Source organism: Diceros bicornis, chromosome 11 (assembly GCF_020826845.1).
Source record: "Diceros bicornis minor isolate mBicDic1 chromosome 11, mDicBic1.mat.cur, whole genome shotgun sequence".
Lineage (NCBI taxonomy): Eukaryota > Metazoa > Chordata > Mammalia > Perissodactyla > Rhinocerotidae > Diceros > Diceros bicornis.
The window spans coordinates 29,237,405-29,257,093 of NC_080750.1; positions in this window are offsets into that span (position 1 = coordinate 29,237,405).

The following is a 19,689-nucleotide window of genomic DNA, read 5'->3' on the forward strand; positions in this document are numbered from 1 at the left end:
AAAAAACAGTAGAAAGGATTAATGAAACAAAGAGTTGGTTCTTCGAGAAGATAAACAAAATAGACAAACCCTTAGCCAGGCTAACGAAGAAAAAAAGAGAAAAGGCTCAAGTAAATAAAATTAGAAATGAAAGAGGAGAAATTACAACGGATACCATGGAAATACAGAGGATTATAAGAGAATACTATGAGAAATTATATGCCAACAAATTGGACAATCTAGAAGAAATGGATAAATTCTTAGACTTATACAACCTCCCAAAATTGAACCAAGAAGAAATGGAGAATCTGAATAGACCAATCACAAGTAAAGAGATTGAAATAGTAATCAAAAACCTCCCAAAAAATAAAAGTCCAGGACCAGATGGCTTCTCCAGTGAATTTTACCAAACATTCAAAGAAGATTTAATACCCATCCTCCTCAAACTATTCCAAAAAATAGAGGAAGATGGAACACTTCCTGAATCATTCTATGAGGCCAACATCACCCTGATACCGAAACCAGACAAAGACAATACAAAGAAAGAAAATTACAGGCCAATATCGCTGATGAACATTGATGCAAAAATCCTCAACAAAATATTGGCAAACCGAATACAACAATATATTAAAAAGATCATACACCATGATCAAGTGGGATTTATACCAGAGACGCAGGGATGGTTCAACATCCGCAAATCAATCAACGTGATACATCACATCAACAAAACAAAGAATAAAAACCACATGATCATCTCAATAGACGCAGAGAAGGCATTTGACAAGATACAACATCCATTTATGATAAAAACTCTCAATAAAATGGGAATAGAAGGAAAGTACCTCAACATAATAAAGGCCATATATAACAAACCCACAGCTAACATCATACTCAACGGGGAAAGACTGAAAGCCATTCCTCTGAGAACAGGAACGAGGCAGGGCTGCCCACTCTCACCACTCCTGTTCAACATAGTACTGGAGGTTTTGGCCAGAGCAATTAGGCAAGAAAAAGGAATAAAAGGAATCCAAATAGGTAACGAAGAAGTGAAACTCTCACTATTTGCAGATGACATGATTGTATATATAGAAAACCCTAAAGAATCTGTTGGAAAACTGTTAGAAACAATCAACAACTACAGCAAAGTTGCAGGGTACAAAATCAATCTACAAAACTCAGTTGCATTTCTATATGCTAATAATGAACTAACAGAAAGAGAGCTCAAAAAGATAATACCATTTACAATTGCATCAAAAAGAATAAAATACCTAGGAATAAATCTTACCAAGGAGGTGAAGGACCTATACAATGAGAACTACAAGACATTATTGAGGGAAATCTACGATGACATAAAGAAATGGAAAGATATCCCATGCACGTGGATTGGAAGAATAAACATAGTTAAAATGTCTATATTACCTAAAGCAATCTACAGATTCAATGCAATCCCAATCAGAATCCCAATGACATTCTTCACAGAAATAGAAAAAAGAATACTAAAATTTATATGGGGCAACAAAAGACCCCGAATAGCTAAAGAAATCCTAAAGAAAAAGAACAAAGCAGGAGGCATCACAATTCCTGACTTCAAAACATACTACAAAGCAATAGTAATCAAAACAGCATGGTACTGGTACAAAAACAGACACACAGATCAATGGAACAGAATTGAAAGCCCAGAAATAAAACCACACATATACGGACAGCTAATTTTCGACAAAGGTGCTAAGAACATGCAATGGAGAAAGGAAAGTCTCTTCAATAAATGGTGTTCGGAAAACTGGACATCCACATGCAAAAGAATGAAAGTGGACCATGTGCTATCGCCATTCACAAAAATTAACTCAAAATGGATCAAAGACCTGAAGGTGAGACCTGAAACTATAAAACTCATAGAAGAAAATATAGGCAACACACTATTTGACATTGGGTTTAAAGGAATCTTTTCGGATGACATGCCTACCCAGACTAGGGAAACTAAAGAAAAAATAAACAAGTGGGACTTTATCAGACTAAAGAGCTTTTATAAGACAAATGAAACCAGAATCAAGATGAACAAACAACCAACCAGCTGGGAGAGAATATTTGCAAAACATACATCTGACAAGGGGTTGATCTCCATAATATGTAAAGAACTCACACAATTGAACAACAAAAAAACAAACAACGCGATCAAAAAATGGGCAGAGGAAATGAACAGACACTTCTCCAAGGAAGATATACAGATGGCCAATAGGCACATGAAAAGATGCTCAACATCACTAATCATCAGGGAAATGCAAATCAAAACAACACTAAGATACCACCTCACGCCCGTTAGAATGGCTATAATCACCAAGACAAAAAACAACAAATGTTGGAGAGGATGTGGAGAAACAGGAACCCTCATACACAGCTGGTGGGAATGCAAATTGGTGCAGCCTCTATGGAAAACGGTATGGAGATTCCTCAAAGAATTAAAAATAGAGATGCCCTATGATCCAGCCATCCCACTACTGGGAATCTATCCAACGCACCTGAAATCAACAATCCAAAGAGGCTTATGCACCCCTATGTTCATTGCAGCATTATTCACCATAGCCAAGAAGTGGAAGCAACCTAAGTGTCCCTCGACTGACGATTAGATTAAGAAAATGTGGTATATATATACAATGGAATACTACTCAGCCATAAAAAAAGACAAAATCGTCCCATTTGCAACAACATGGATGGGCCTGGAGCGTATTATGTTAAGTGAAATAAGCCAGAAAGAGAAAGACAAACACTGTATGATCTCACTCATATGTGGAATATAAACCAACACATGGACAGAGAAAACTGGACTGTGGTTACCCGGGAAGTGGGGGTGGGGGGTGGGCACAAGGGGTGAAGGGAGTCATATATGGGGTGATGGACAAACAAAAATGTACAACCCAAAATTTCACAATGTTAGAAACCATTAAAATATCAATAAAAATCAAAAAAAAAAAAAAAAACAGATGAGCCATTTCTGGTACAGAAAGGCTATGAACTTGCTTTGTAAAGAATATAATGTAAGCTTGGTGACTGCACGGTTGCACAGACCTCTTTCCTCTGGTCAGGAAACATACCCAGGAACCCAATGTACCGTACATTCAGACAAGGTCCAAGTCCTTGATCCATCACAGTTTGACTCCCTGTCCTGTATCACGAAGGGTCAGGGAAACTTCCTGCATTAATTATGTATGAGGAATCCATGCCTAATTGAGGGATTATTGGGGAGGGATTCAACCAACAGCCAGATACACATGGCTGTTCCCCGACCCCTCCCCCCTCCGGAGCAGTGACCAGAGGAGACACTTAAGACTGTCCTCAATTTCAGCGCAGCCACACATAGCATGGAATGTGAATAAGGGAAGGGGAAGATCAAAGAGCAAAAGATGAAGCCAGGGGAAGAGACAGAGAAAAATAGAGAAGAGGATAAAAGAGAGAGGAGGGCAAAGGAGAGCGAGGGAGAAGAGAAGCAGGAAAAAGACAGGCAGGGACAGAAAGAGACAGACAGGGCAGTAATGAGGTGGTTCGTCCTGTTTCATTTCCTCTCCTTGATATTTAAATGTTTTCCTGCGAGCTTGCCTTCCTCCTGACTGAAGTGGGTGGGATGGCACTGGGGGGTGAGCCTGGGGCGCCGGGTTCCGGTCCTCCGCTGGATCCTCACTGGGTGCCGCGCAGGCTTCTCTGAAGTCCAGACACTTGAAAGTATCCACTCCAATCGGCTCAGCTATTTCAACTAAATCCATTTCCATCAAATTATCACTTCTAGTGGTGATAGAAAAATTAATGATTTCTTGAAGGGACTATTGTATTTAAATATTTCAAGCCTGTTGGTGTGATGTGTGTCAGCAAGGGAGAAACATATTGACTTGGAGCTGCAGCTAATGTTGGCTTTTATAAATACCCTGTCAGATAAATAATGGCTCTCAATGGATCCAATATGATGTACAGTTCTAAAGCAAGCAGAGTTTCGCCCAGAGGCTCAAAGGAAACTGCCATCACAATACTGTGGGCTGAATAATGGGATTTTCGTTTCTCTCTCCTACCAGAGAAAGGAGCAGTGGAGAGGTGGGCTCGGCAGGCACCAAGGAGAAGGTAGATTGATTCGTCAGGTTCCACAAAAGGTTCCGACCTCGAAGGCCTCTACCTGAGTGTCTCTGGAATACCAAAGAGCAAGCAGCATTTGCGTTTGAGTTCATTTGACAAAGGAGCAGCCAAGCTGGGGCACTCGAGGGTTGCTCCTGCTGGGACAAGCAGAAGTCCCTCCCAGCTGATGAGCTCTGTGGACCAGGCAGGAAAAGCCCCAGCGTCTGGGAAGCTCCAGTCAGTACTGAACATTGTAGAGATTCTGGCAGTGTAGACAGTTCAACAGTTTACTTTATCTCTCATTATCCACCTTTCCTCTCCTCCCTCCTATTGCTTACCCTTTCATCCATTTCACTGCACATCAGAGAACAAGTCTTGCTATAGACGAAATTTGTGTCCCCTTAAAATTCATATGTTGAGGAGTCCGGCCCCATGGCACAGCGGTTAAGTGGGCGCGCTCAGCTGCGGCGGCCCGGGGTTCGCATCCCGGGCGCGCACCGATGCACTGCCTGTCAGGCCATGCTGTGGCAGAGTCCCATATAAAGTGGAGGAAGATGGGCACAGATGTTAGCCTAGGGCCAGTCTTCCTCAGCAAAAAGAGGAGAATTGGCATGGATGTTAGCTCAGGGCTGATCTTCATCACACACACACACAAAAATCATATGTTGAAACCTAATCCCCAATGTGAAGGTATTAGGAAGTGGGGCCTTTGGGAGGTGATTAGGGCATGAAGGGCGAGCCCTCATAAATGGGATGAGTGCCTTATAAAAAAGCCTCCAGAGAGCTCCCTCACCCCTTCCACCATTTGAGGACACACAGAGAAGGCAGCCAGCTGTCTATGAACCAGAAAGTGGGCCCTCACCAAACATCAAATCTGCCAACACCTTGATCTTGAACTTGCCAGCCTCCAAAACTGTAAGAAATAAATTTATGTGGTTTACAAGCCAGCCAGTCTATGGCGTTCTGTTATAGTAGCCCCAACAGACTAAGACTACCTAATCAGGAAACTTGAACAATGCCATTCTGCTGACTGTTAAGAGTTCCAACAAATATTAAATGAGGGTTGGGTGGGTGAAGGGATTACAGCTGCTGGATGGATAGGAGATGGTGTTGTTGTCTGTGGACTTCAATTACCCATAGACAGTTGAGGACTGACCCTGTTACACTGGCATGCCCACAGCTGATCTTCAAAAGACATTTGAAGATGAGAAGTTAGAGGACTTTAAAATCCTAAACAACCCCATTCAAAGTGAAACAGTCACTTAGCCTGGACTTTTCTGACCTACCCTAGGTTTTAATGTTGCCTTCTATTTAAAGCAATTGAGAATTTCTGCTCTCTAACAGATAAATAGAGCTAAAAGATTAGTTAAAATGTGGAGCAGAGAATGCCCTTCCATATTTCATATGAGGATGTGGCAAAAAGGAACGATGCAAATCAACAGTAATTCAAAAGACTTCATCTTAACTGAAATCATTTTGTTAATAAGTTAAAATACCTCACAACTTTTAAAAACAAAAGTCCAACTTGCTAGTGTGCTACCACTGTGCTGAATTTCCTCAAGTAAATTAGATATCCCCATTTTCCTGCTAAAGATCCATCTAGGCTATTTGTGGTAGGGCAGAGAAACCATCTTCACACACATTTTCTGGATATATATTTGGCTGAACCAAGAGAAACTCTTCTCCCACCTCCCCAAACATTATGACCTTGAGTTTACAGAATTACTGCAGCATCACTGTGTATCTATTTATATTTACTATGCCTTCTGCGAGTGGGATCTTGCCAGCGGTGTGGTCTTTGCACAGCCAGCAAAGACACAGAGCTTCACTTTGCTTCTTGCACCAGGCATGGTCACACTGTGGATCCTGGAGAAACGACTTTTCTACCAGGTCTGAGTGATGCCGAGTAAACCCTGGGGTCTCAATCCCAGACACTTTGACAGCTTTCAGAAGAGAAATTTGATGGATGTATAACTTGCCAAGTATTTCATGTTTGTAAAGGAAATGGCCTTAAATGACAACAAACCAAATGGCCCCATGCCTCCCAGGTGCTCAGCTCTCTGGACACATTTTTAAAAGTTAAAAAAAGAAACTGGTTCATGTTTTTAGGGAATCTACCCACCTGTCTGAATTGAGCTCAGACAGTCTGAAAGGTAGAAATTGCCTTTAAACCTTTAGTTACTCACCTCTCTGGCTGTCTTCCTTGGTGACCACTAACTGTCCCATCCCATCTTCCATGAAGCTATTCTTTCAAATTCTCACCGTTCATCTCGTAGACACGAGGTTGTCATATACTAGGAAAGAATGTCACCCCCTTCATACCCAAACTGTTGAGGAAAGCCCTGACTCAAGATCCACCAAGAGCCTCTCTTCACTCTTGGCAACCTGTTCTCCTGTGCCCACTGGGACTCATGCTTATCCTGTCCTCCTGCTTCCCTCTTGAGGACTCTGAAAGATGTGCAGCATCATGCCAATGTGTGCTGTTTCCAATCCTTTTGTCCACTTGGACTTGTCACCCTTACGAAGATGATACCTCTCACCCTGTGTCCAAGTACCACTTCCTCCTGGGTATTTGAGGCTCTATTGCCACCCACAGCTACACTCTCCTTCCTCTTCATTCTCTGGCCTTGGGTACGTTTCTAAATTGAGAAACAATTTCTGGAAAGTTACATTGCATGACTAGCAAAGGAAAAAGTTTCCTCTAAAACTGATGGAAAGATTAGCTCTGAAGGCAGTCCCATTCATTCATTAAACGACTCTCTATAGAGAGGGTACCGTGAGCCGGTCACTGCACTATGCACTTGAGATTCAGCGGCGGACGACGCAGACAAGGTCCCCACTCTTGTGCAGCTTACCTCCTAATCTGAGGGAAGGACAGGAAAGAAATAGAAGAAAAGGAAATAAAAATAAACTGGATAACTACACATTGTGATGAGCCCTGTATTTCCGACACAAGCACTATATAGGTCACTACTTTGGGGAGGGGGCAACAGCAACACACATGTAGCAAATTCTGCAAGGTGGTCACCTTGCAGGGACTATTCCATTCCTTAAAAAGGGACTGTATGTGGGTTCCTTTTTGATGGACAGAGGAATGTCCTGCTTGTGATCACATCAACCATGGGTGGGGTTCCCCTGGCAAATGCAGTGACCTTTCTTTTTTATGCAAAATTACAAAAAGTAGGGTTTAATATATTATTTTAATTATATTTTTGTTCACCCACAAGCAAACGGGTCAAGAAAGTCATAAGGGTAAAAAATGCACTATTTATCCTGTTTCCATGATTCCGTCCTCATTCCTAAAGACCTTGCCCAATTTTTCTATCAGACTTTAGGAATATCAAAATAAAGTTTTGAAGAGTTGTTTTCTTTTTTTAGTTTTCTATATCTTTATAGCTCTCAAAGCATTTTATCTTTTCCTTCAAAATGTTTGCAGGCCTTGCTATCACCCACTAACAACCTAATTCTGACCCTCTTATTTCCCTTTGAAGTGATTCCCTATATTTTTTATCACAATTCCTCTGGTTATGGCATTATCTTCTAACTTGAAATAATCTCTGATACTCTTCCTCTACCCTCCGCCCCTGAAACCCCAAGGACTCCCAGCTATTCTGACCTCTGATTTGAAGAATACTTTCCTATGCCATCCCCAGCACATATCATAGCTGCTGCTTTGTTCTTCTCCAAGATCCCGCTGTCAACTGGCAGCAGCCCCGGGAGCAGCAGCCACTTCTACAGACCCTCAGTTCCATATCCTGCTCGCTTTTCTCCAGCCAACAGTAGGCATCTTATCCAAAGTAAGCAATAGCTATTCTAGAAACCTTTTCCATACCAGCAGGCAGGGCTTTGAGACTCTAAAAGGAAAGCATAGGCAAAGGCAATAATCCTCACTCAAAGTTTTCAGCAGGAAATGGAATATCTCCTAAAGCATTGGCCGCACTGGCGCTGGACAAAAATGGCAGGAAGATCCGCCCCATGTCTCCAGCTATTCTTCGCTGTGAGGCAATATTTCCTTTCACAGCAGCTGTGGATGGCATTTTGGAACTTCACATCTCTGTGAGCTCAGAACAAATTTTTATTCTCAAATAAAACATGAGAAGTGTTAAGTATTCCAAACCAGAGCTTTAAAAATACTATTCTGGGGTCTTCCTGACAAGGCTCCAATCTCTCTTTCCAATATTATCTTCCTTAGCTCCCCTTCATGTGCATCAAACTCCTGTCAAAACGGCTGAAGCATCGCTCTCTAAACAAATCCAGCACTTTCCAACTTCTGAGCATCTCATCATCCAATTCCTCTGTCTTCGAGCGTTCTTCATTCTCAGGCCTCATTTGAGGCTCCTTCAACTGCTGACTCCCTCATGAATCTGTCCCCATCCCCAGCCAAAATCAGTCTCCCCCTTCTCTGTGCTCTCCTAACACGCTGCTTATAGGCCTGCAATAAAATTGGCCCAACTCTGTCTTGTATAATAGCTGTTAACTATAAACTCATTGAAGATAAGTCCTGGGTCTCAATGATCCTAGTTTCCATCCATCATCCAGCAGATGTGGTAGGCAATATTTAAATATTTGTTAAATGTAAGTGATCATAAATAGTGACTCTTTCTCTTCAGTGGTAGATTGTAAAGGAAATAAAGCTTCTCTTGGGAATATATGATTGTCTCTTCTCTCTCATGTATTACTGGAACACTGAGCAGAGTGTCTGGTGAATAGTAATAATTCCATACATTTGTGTCATTGTTGAGGAGGAGGAGGAAAGAAGATGACAACGTGAAAAAGAGAAAGAGAAAAAGAGAGAAACAACCACTGTGGTGATTTAAATATGGCCACAAATTCCTTGACACTCCTTTCATGAAGAGGTGTGGCCCATGGCCCCTCCCCTTCAATGTAGGTGGGCTCCATTACTGCTTTGACCAATGAAATAGAGTGGAAATGACTCTGTGCTAGGTTCCAAGCCAAGTTTTTACAAGACTAGCACCTTCCAGCGCCTGTCTTTGGAACATTCATTCTTGAAACGCGGTTACCACACTGTGGAAGCATAAGCAGCCCAGGACAGACCTGTGAGAAAACGAATCAAGGCTCCAATCCAACAGTTCCAACTGCACCTCCAGCTGACAGCCACACCAACTTGCCAACCATATGAGTAAACCATCTTAGAAGTGAACCCGCTGGCCCTTTCAGCCAGCCCAGCCTGAGGCCACCGGACCAAAGCTGTCCCCATCAAACCCTACCCAAATTGCCATTCCTGGGCAAATTAAATGAGTATTGTTATTTCAAGCCATTAAGTATTGAGATGTTTGTTAAAGAATAGTAAATAATTGGGACAACTACTTAACTAACTTTCTTTTTGTCTTTTCATATTGCAAGTCTCATATTTTAAAAACCTAAAAATTTCCTAGATTTTTCAATATTCATAACGTATCAGCTTGGCGAATTAATGGATGAGCTACTCTTTTGAATGAATTACAAGCTCTGTGTGGTGTTCAAACTGCACTCCACCAATGACTGTCTCTGGCTGGAGGATGAGACTGAGTAACATGTGGGCCTCACATGCCTGCTTCAACTAAAGCTGCTCCTCTTCGCTCTTGTCGTATCGTGTGTTCCCCTTAAGAACCCATTAGAACAAAGGATTCTATAGCTGCAAAATGCTTGAAAAGTGCTGTTCTAGAATATTAGGCCTAGCAAATTTGAGTCTGTGTTCTCTGCTAGTAGCTCTGATATCTTTCACGAACCAGTGGAGCAACTGCTTAAATTGTTTTCCATTTCCAGGCAAAACTAAACTGAAACTCTAGTTACATTTTCTACAATCTCTCCTATGCTGGGCATTTTTGCTTCTGCCTGGGATACCTGGTACAGAAGAGGCAACTCCTGTTGCTTTCAGAAGCTCCCTCTATAAGCAGCAAAGCAGTGACACCTGCTTAGAAAAATTCCTCCCAGGAGTCATGGATGACATTTCTGGGAAAGATCCCAGAATGGCACATTGGAAATTAATAAGCATACCAAGCAAATGGCTCTTGTGGAAGATGTACCCTCTTGTTCATTCAGCAGAATTGTGTTGTCAGTGTAATGACCTTCCTGCCCCCCTGGGCCACTACCACTCACTGCTGAAGCAATTTGACATTATTTCTTATAGGTTTAGGCTTGCTTTAGACACTAGGACCTCATATATCCCTAGTCAGGGGTGATTTAGGGGCATACATGTCAGAAATGAAAGAGTTTGGGATGGAAAATGACGTTGGTAGTCCCAGTCTGACTTTATGATCAGATTCTAGTCACTGGACACGAAACTCCTCCCACAACCAGTTACCCACATTCCTCCCCAGTTTCCAGCCACTAAGTCCCAGCCTTGCTCCCTACCTTGTCCTCAGTTTCCTCAAAACCAGAGCCCTGTCGTTTTTTCCTCCTTCAGTCTGGGCTCTGGCAGACTCCCTGACAATGAGGCATGCCTTCCTGAGTCTGAGCATCTTGCCTCTTCCAGACTCCTCAGCACTGGGCTCTGCCACCCTGCAAGGACACAACCTGTCACCTCTTGCTGGCTCACCTTGACACTGGCACTTCTCCAGTCTGCCACCACACTTTTCAGAAACCACACCTAACATGCAGGGTGGCCTGCTCCTACTCCTGGAGGCAGAGTCAGCCTCTCGGGGCCTGGTCCGCCACAAGGGCATGACTGCTCCTTGGGTTTTGTGGGGCTGCCATAACAAAATGCCACAGACTGAGTGGCTTAAACACCAGAAATGTATTCTCTCCTAGCTCTGGAGACTAGAAGTCTGAGATCAAGATGTCAGCAGTGTTGGTTCCCTAAGAGGGCTGTGAGGGAAGGATCTGTTCCAGGTCTCTCTCCTTGGCTTGTAGATGATCATCTTCTCCCTGCATGTTTACATGGTCTTCCCTCTATGTGCGTCTCTATGCCCAAATTTCCCCTTCTTATAAGGGTACCAATCATGTTGGATTAGGCCCTACAGTAATGACCACATTTAATTTAATTACCTCTGTAAAGACCCTATCTCAAATACCGTCACATTCCAAGGTACTGGGGGTTAAGCTTCAACATATGAAGGAGGGGAGGGAGACACAGAACAGCCCATAACAGGTGCCACTCCTGCAGTTTGGTTCATCCCACTGTCTACTATGTCTGAGCTAGAGAGGGTCTAAAAGTGGTGACCTTCAACTCAACCTCACTCCTAAAATGAGGAAATTTCAGCTTAAGAAGGCATCCACTGCTAGGCCTCAGACATGAGTGTATCTTATAGTCTGGTGAGGCAGGATTGCCAAGAGCCTATTTTTGCCTGAGAGACTGAGTAACTTTCTTGATTAAACTGACCCAAAAGAGCAACGGTAGACAAGTGGCCAGTGGGAAAGAGCATGGTGTCTGTCACCTGGATATTTCTTCCAACTCCTATAAATTTGTATTCCTTGGGGAAAAAAGTAGACTTCAAATTAAAACTGAATGAGCTATTTTTATTTTTTAAATGTTTTTAGTTTTTGGAGCAAAAGCAATGCTGCCTCGCTACCTGGCTAATAGAGAATAACATCCTTATTCCTTTGCCTAAAATAGCATATCTGGGTACACTGACGGCTCAGAGAACACAATAAAGCTTTAATGACAAAGCCCTTCTGGTACATCAACTAGGTGTGACATAAGTAGCAGCATCTGGTGGACGCAGTAACGCCCAGCAAAAGCAGGAGCTGGTAGTGTGGTATCTAGCAGACACCAAGTGGTAGGTGACTGCCCTGGTTCACGAGCATACACAAATCACATCGTAGAAATGTTCAGAAATTATTGGGGGAGGTGGGGGTGATTTTGCAAGGAGCTAAAGTATGTATCATAGCAGGTAAGAGCAGGAGTTAACAAAATGCAAATTGTCTTAAAACATAGTGATTTTTTGTGGCTGATTGGATAACTAAGGCTACTGAAGTCACAGGTAAAGAAAGAATTTCTAGCAAACTGAAATTTTAAAAAAAGGAGTTCCTGATTGATTGCAATGCGATTTCAATTTGGCTTTAGCTAAGTCAGAAAGGTTATAATTTAACGTTAGCATCCGGTCAGTACATTTCTTCCAATAACATCTTGTTAAAGAGATGCATACTTCTGTCTTTTTGAACACTTGTAGGTCGTCATCTTCATTTGGGCAATGGAATTGGGCGTTGGGAAAGTCTAGCAAAAAGCTCCATTATTTCATTCATCTCCATTATTGTGATCCCATTGAAGAAAAGTGGTCACAGCTAGAACCTCTTTGGTTGGCTTCATTTGGAAAAACAAAATTTTCAGAAGAGGGGGCACACGAGCATTAAGAGACTTCCAACAAACCAATGGCTGCCAAGTTCAACTGCATAAAATCCTACAGTATCATTGAGCCCAATTGATTCCCAATTGTGGTTTGTAGTAAAAGCCCATGCTGCTTGCAATGAATCCACCATCCAAGGTGCAAGGTTTACAACAACCTTATTTTCCTTGTCAGAAGGTACGTGAGAAAACCAAGTAGAGAAGTGTAACAAAGGGCAGAAATCCTGAGGCTAAATTACAGGTTTATATACCCGTGAAATATTATTAGCCTAGTCAAATTCCTACTGTGCTTCTGCATTCTGTCTATCTAGATTTCTCTGCAGCTTCAGTGGGACCCCATGCTCTCCTTGGCTGCCTCGCAAGTGTTGTTATTTAATAGTTGATGCATTCTACCCAGCTGTGGCAACAATTCCCCACAGAGGTTTCACATTAGTTTAATTTTTCAACGCTTCGCAAAATTTTTTAGTTTAACAGAAATGATACACATAGATGGGAAGTTTTGTCAAGGGTGTTTTTAATGGAGCTCTAACTGGTGCTCCATTAAACTGGAGGACTAACTGGTGATGACTGATGTGGACCCCCAAGTTCAATTACCCGAGAGCTTCAGTCTTGTAAAGAACCTGACCTAGAACCTGAACATGGTAGACCTCCAACAAAATCACTTCCCTTCCCGTTCAAGGTGACCACAGCATGGGCTTCTGTTCAATCATGGCACAAATTGTCAAAGAAAGCCCTTACTGATGTCTGACATTTCACATTTTCTGACCAGATTTCAAATCTATAAGGAGATCCTTCTGCTTTGCTACTGTATGAATAAACACCCAACTGAATTCACTCTCTCTTGGCTACTGAGCTGGGCTTGCCAGTCAGTCACCTGGAGCTCAGAAAGTGGGACGCATCTATGGAGAGAAGGGACACATAATGGCCTCAAATCTAATTTGAAGCCTGGGTAGCTGTGAGGCAGCAGCTGAAGCAGAAGATGAGGACAGGCTACAGTCCTTGGAGGAGGACTTCTGATTGCCTCCATGTGCCTTCTGACCTTGAGTAAAAAAGGCAGAGTTATAGGAAGTGGCCAGCAAACTCTGTTCCCGGCGTGGGAGGGGCCACAGACCCCTTTGACCTTCAGTTTCTGGTGGAATTCGGCCAATAGTGAGGCCTGCTAGAAGACTGAAGGGAGAGAAGACAGTAATGGCAAGGTATTCATTCCCTAGGCTTCTTCTAGCTGACTGCAAACCTCCACCCAAAGGTTACAGGTCCTGTCAGGGCAGCCCACCTACAAGACTTTCTCCTTCCAGACTCCAGGAACACCACCTCCCTTCCTCATCTCTTGGGGCTTAGGGATGGTAATTGCCCCCAGGTGCTTTATCACTTGCAGTTTCCCTACACCCCACCCTCTCCTTTGTAACTTGCCTCTTTATTACACTGTCCTCAAGTTATCCTTTAAAAATAGCAGAAAAAGAGGTGCTACATTTATTCAAAAACTCATATTGTGCATGTCAGTACAATGAAAACTCCTCAGCCACACGTATATGCATGCAATGACGGTCACTATGGACATCTTTGGACACCAACGTCCAACTCCACCATTCATTCTTTCATCCACTATTTATTGGTCGACTCTATGTGCTGAATGCAGACACTTCTAGGCACACTGGTGAGGGCAGTGAGTTGGCTGGGCTGACTCACCTTTTCCACCCTGGGGAAGAAGTCATTTGGCTTGCCATTTATCTGATCTCCATGTCCTGCTGGTGTTACAGGCCTTCATCACTAGGGTTGACTTCACAGCAGCCTCCGTATGTGTACCCTCGCCTTGCCTCTCTCCAGTCCATCCTCTGCATTGCTACAGTGCAGTCTTTAAAGTACAGATCTGATCGTGGCACAGCCGATATAAGGTTACTTCCCAGCTCTCAGCATGCCACGTGGGTCTTGACCACCTTTCCGTCCTATGCTCTTGATGTACTGACACTCGTTCCTCCAAACTCCTGGGCATTTGCATGCCTCTGTGATTTCCACATTTTGTTCTAGCTGCTTGGAATGCTGTCTCCCTGTTATCTTCTTGGAAAATTCCTAACTCATGTCAGTCGACAAAGCCTTTGAGGGACCAGTGGAGGAATTAAACGTTCCCTTCTGTGTGGTCCTAGAGCAGCCCATGCACACCTCTGTCATGTCACTTGTAAAACTCTGCTGCAAAGTTGGTTCGCTCCTCAACTCTCCTACTATGCTCAGGTTGTGGGCAGGGGCCCTGTCTTCTTAATTATGAAGTAAAATGCAGCTCTAAAAGCTGCCTAAAGCTATTTCTGCATTCTAGGTGGTGCAACAGATTTACCTTTAGGGAAAATTAGTTTTTTATTGGGAAGAATACTGTGGTGTCCTTTTTAACTTGCAAAGAAATGCCCAGAACTTGATACAAAAAGAGAGACTAAGACAATGAGAAACCAAACTGTGTTAAAATCAAGCCCTTGGGGGGCCTGGTGCACCCCTAAGGAGACATTATCTGGCTGCTAAGAAAGTCTCCCCTGCTCTTCCCCCACGAGGAGCCCAAGGTTAGGGAAAGGGAAGGCATGGATGGGTGGGAATGGACTCCACCCACAAGATGGCTGCTGTCCAGGGCTAAGGGAGATGCTTTTGGAGCAGTGACAGCCAATATCTCACTTGTGCTTTTTTTTTTCTATGTTATAATTCTCTCATGATGACTTCTAAGATATCATTGCAAACTATTCACCCCTATGCCCCAATAGCAGCCTTGTGCAATGGAAGAAGAAAATGTGTTTATGCTTTGGGGCAAACCAGATCATAGCGGGCTGGAGCAGCAGGAGTAGGTGAAGAAGAAAGGAGGTGATGAGGGGCAGCCGCAACCAGAGCAGCACCCAGAGAAAGAGGTGACACTAGCCGGTGTAGGTGCCTCCTCACGTGGTCCTTAGAAAGAGTGACTGGATTTCCTGCAGTTCACAGACTAGAAGCATGGGTCACTTTACTTGTCTAACAAAATAAAGAGTTATCCTGGAAGGCTGAAAACTTTTTGTATACTTGGGTTACATTTATAATTTGAGAAATTAGCACGGTTCTGGGCACACTGAACATGCTCAAAAAAATATTTAAGTGAATGGATGAATGAATGCATAAATGAATGAATGAATGATAAAGGGATCGAAGTTCTGCTTCCATACAGTCTTAAGTATTTTTTCTTCCTGACAGTCCCCCCACGTTTCTCTTTCTTCTTTTTACTTTGTTCTTATAAGGCCTAAAGGAGCTGGAGAAGAGGCCAAAAGCAAAGAGAGCAGGACCTCAGAGTGATAATTCCAGGGTAATAACCTTGGTAAAAGTGGAAGAAACAATTGGCTAATTAGTACAAGACATCTAAGAGCTTGTCTGGGTTGCAACATGCTCGTCACTTTCGCCCCGAGCCACCAGCGAGCCTCATCTCTGCGGCTGTAGCAGATGTGGTGGGTCATCATTTCAGAAGGGCAGCATCCAATTTGCTCCTGGTTTTCACTTTCCTGGACCACTGGAATGATCCTAGGAGGCAGCAGGTCTAATTTCTTTAAGCCACTGGGGCAAAGAAACAGAAAGCACCACTGAGGGGAGGGTAACGGGCCCCTGGCATGGCAGGGAAACTGTGTGTTCTGGAAGCCTCCACAGAAGGCGAGCTGAGCTGTAAGAGCTTCCAGGCCAGAGTCTCCGCTGACTCTCACAAACAGATCCAAAAGACATTCACATTCCCAACTTTGACCTCTACATCCTTTCCTTCCTCTTAGGAGCACTTCTTTTCTTTGGAAGTCATTGGATTTTGTCCTATGAAGCACAGAAACTTTGCCCTCCCCAAAGTGGCTGAGAAGGCAAAGTCCCAGGAAACCACCACACATGCACACAGGAAGCCCAGGTGCACTGTGTGCTCAAAAAGATTGCCACTGACTCCCCGCATGTTCCCATGCCAGGGGTCCCCTGGCACCGCACTTCCAGGGGCCTGAACTGCCACGGAACAGGCCTGCAGGCACGTGAGAGGAAGCGAGGAACAGAGCTCTCCCACCAATGGGAATTCTCAACTCGGCTGTTTACTATTTTAAGTGCTTCTGCAAAAGAATGTGAGAAGCAGAAATGGTAGAATTGTGAGCTGTCGGCTCACAATTGCTCACGGCTCAAAGCCTTGACAAGAAATAGGAAAATGACAGAATTAATGATGAAACAGGAGACAGAACAAAGGGGAAATGACAAACAAGCAATTTTTGACAGTATGTTTAGATATACTGCTCACTGCCTCTCAACACAGAGGGGTGCAAAGCATGAGAGAAAATCAGAAGACAGAAAAGGCACTTAGGTAAATGCATCCAAATACTTTTATCACTTCGGACAATAACATTAAAACACAGATGAATGTTATTAGCAAAAGGTTGGTTGTTGGTTAAAAGAGTCTATACTTAGAATTTGTTTGTATTGTTCATATGAGCACTCTCTTTTCTAGGAACACAAAGCAAAGAACTTTACTTGCTAATATATTTAGAACTGTTTATCAGATTTCCAAAATATAAATTTGAAAATATAGATCCTATGTTTGGATTTCCTAGGTATGGAAAAAAATTTTCAAAGACAAGAAAGAGACTGGAACCTATTTGAGAATACAAGTGAAATCTTGAGTGGAAAATAAAGCTCACACATCCACAGCAAATATAAATTCATCCAAAAGCCCAAAGTGGTTAATAAGTAATGAAGTATTGTAGAGATAGGAAGGATGGAAGAAAGGGAGAGAGGGGAGAAAGAATGGGTTTTAGAAATCTCCTGACCCAGAATTAATTCCTGGACTCCCCACCTACTTTGCAGCAACAGTATATCATTCACCCTCTCCAAGCCCCAAATTCCTCTCTTTGATAATGGAAATCATGAAATCTAAGAGGGTTAAAGATTCAAAACTAGCATGTAGCAGGCACTCCGGAAATATGAGTTTCCTCTTGTGTTCCTTCAGAATGGCTTTGGGTAAGCAATACTGGATTCTTTTTATAAGGTCCTGAACTTCAATTTGTGGAGGCAGAGTGGTCATAAGCTAAAAAAGAGAAGTGAACTAATGAGTAAAAATGAAGCAAAAGGAAAGCAATCCTGGGAAATGGAAAATTGCTCTTGATAACTATACAAATGTGATAAATATTTAATTCTGTTCTCTCACAGCAGGCAGAGCAAATGCCCACAAATGCGTTGAAAGCCTACCAAGGAGGCCCTTACGACACTACTGAATTGTGACAACATCACTGCCCACCCCTGCTCAGGAGCAGCTGACCAATAAGCCATCTCCCTTTCAGAGGAGAAACCGAAGCAGGGACAACATCATAATAATAACCCACACGTTCATGATATAAGTAAAGGTTTAGACTCAGAATCCTTACTTGGTCATCAACTTTAGTTTAGGGCAGGGGTTCCCAATATTTAAAAATACAAGATCAGTCTCTTTTGCAGTGTCAAGAATGTCACAGAGCTCCCCACGTGATACGAGCTGCGCTTTCAGTATCTAACAATTAAGAAAATCTATAATTTTAAAAAACTACTCTAAATTTGCATTATATTTAACCCCATAGTATCTACATTATTGAAAAATAATCATGACACTTGCTTGTAAAATATTATTTATCCCACCAACAGAGGACACAGTGCAAATACAGCTTTCTGTACCCCTTGCAACAGTGTTGTAGACAATCTGCCTCCTCCTAGGGGTGCAAAGCCCACTGATAAAGAGCTATGAGGCTGGGCACTGAGCCGCTTGCTTCTTTTGTGTGAATCTCCACCAAAAAAGCTGAACAGCAATGATTTGGTCAATTTTAAAGCAAAGTTTTAAAAATAGAAAAATGAAGATAACATTCAAACGCTGAGAGTAAATTTATCCCTAATATTATTAACGAATGAATCAAAGATTTTTTTGGTAAGACCAATGTGTGCGATTATTCTGTCTTTTTCAAAGAAGACATCAAACATTCTAATATCTCTACTCTGAAGAACTAGAAGAAAACAACGATGAAGAAAAAACCACCATTTTTACAAGGAATTGTTGGTATAATGACATAGCTAGGTCTCAGAGTCCCTGGGGAAATAATGCTAGTTAATTCTTGTTATTAATTATATCTGTTAAAAATGGAGCTCTGTATTGTTCAATGAAATTTAAATTTGCCCTAATAGGAAATAACTCATAAACTAGCCCAATGAAAAGTGCTTAAAATCCAGTTGCTGAAACAGAAGGAAAAAACTCCAGACATTCATACAGTTGTCTGGCATGGTATGCTAACAGTCTCAGGGAAAAACCAAAGCAGCTGACTAAAGACTCCATTTTACTGCCTGAATCTCTTGAAAATGACAAAAAAATAATCCCCAAGAATATCTACCACTAATCGTCGCAGGATCCCTCCTCCCATAAAAATGAGACAAAAATGCCATTTTATCACACCAACTTCCGCAACCAGGTCCATGGTTTCAATGCAAATGGTGTGTTCAAGTCCGAGGCATTCATCAATCCCATCCTGTTGGAATAGACTTGAGCATCTGCCTCCTGCGTTTGGTTATGGTCTATGTTAACAAATACGCAGCAGAGAAGGCCCAGCAAAATTATTCATCAGGGACCTGTTTACATTTGTACTGTCAATTCTAATCGGTTTTTTACTGAATTAAATTCTTCGGCCCTCATTAGAATCATGATTGCCTGTCAGTGAGGATGACATGTTTGAATTCCCACAGGGGTGGCAGACTCTCCATCTTGTATATTGCCCAGGAAGGATCAAGGACAAGGGGCAGTTGAAAATTTTACATGTCAGTCCTTGAAATTACAGTATAAATACCTATCAGCAAATAAGTAACTGTGCTTCACAACAAGGCAACCCAGAGAATTCTTGGGGTTCTTCTGTCTCAGCGGCATGCACAATTCAACAGCTCCTGACACAACCAGGCTGACCGGCCACCCCCCAACTCCGGCTTGTGGATGTAGCCCCTGCCAGTTTCTCAGGTCTTCTTGGGAAAAACAACAATAATAACAACAAACTAAAGTACCTGAAGGCTACCAAGGCTTACGCCTACGGACAGCCACTTGACCTGAGGTATGGTTTGAGGTAAGGCTTATTTCTAGAAACAGTGGAAGATACAGAGAAATTTGGGCATTGTAGAGGGCAGACGATTCTCTGCTAGAGAAGAGAAGCCCCCAAGGGACGGTCACGTTTAGTGAACACTTATTCTGCCAAGCATTTTTTATACCTTATCTCATTTAAGAATTACAATTCAGGGCCGGCCCGGTGGCGCAGCTGTTAAGTATGCGCGCTCCGCCGGGGGTTCGCCGGTTCAGATCCCCGGTACGCACTGATGCACCA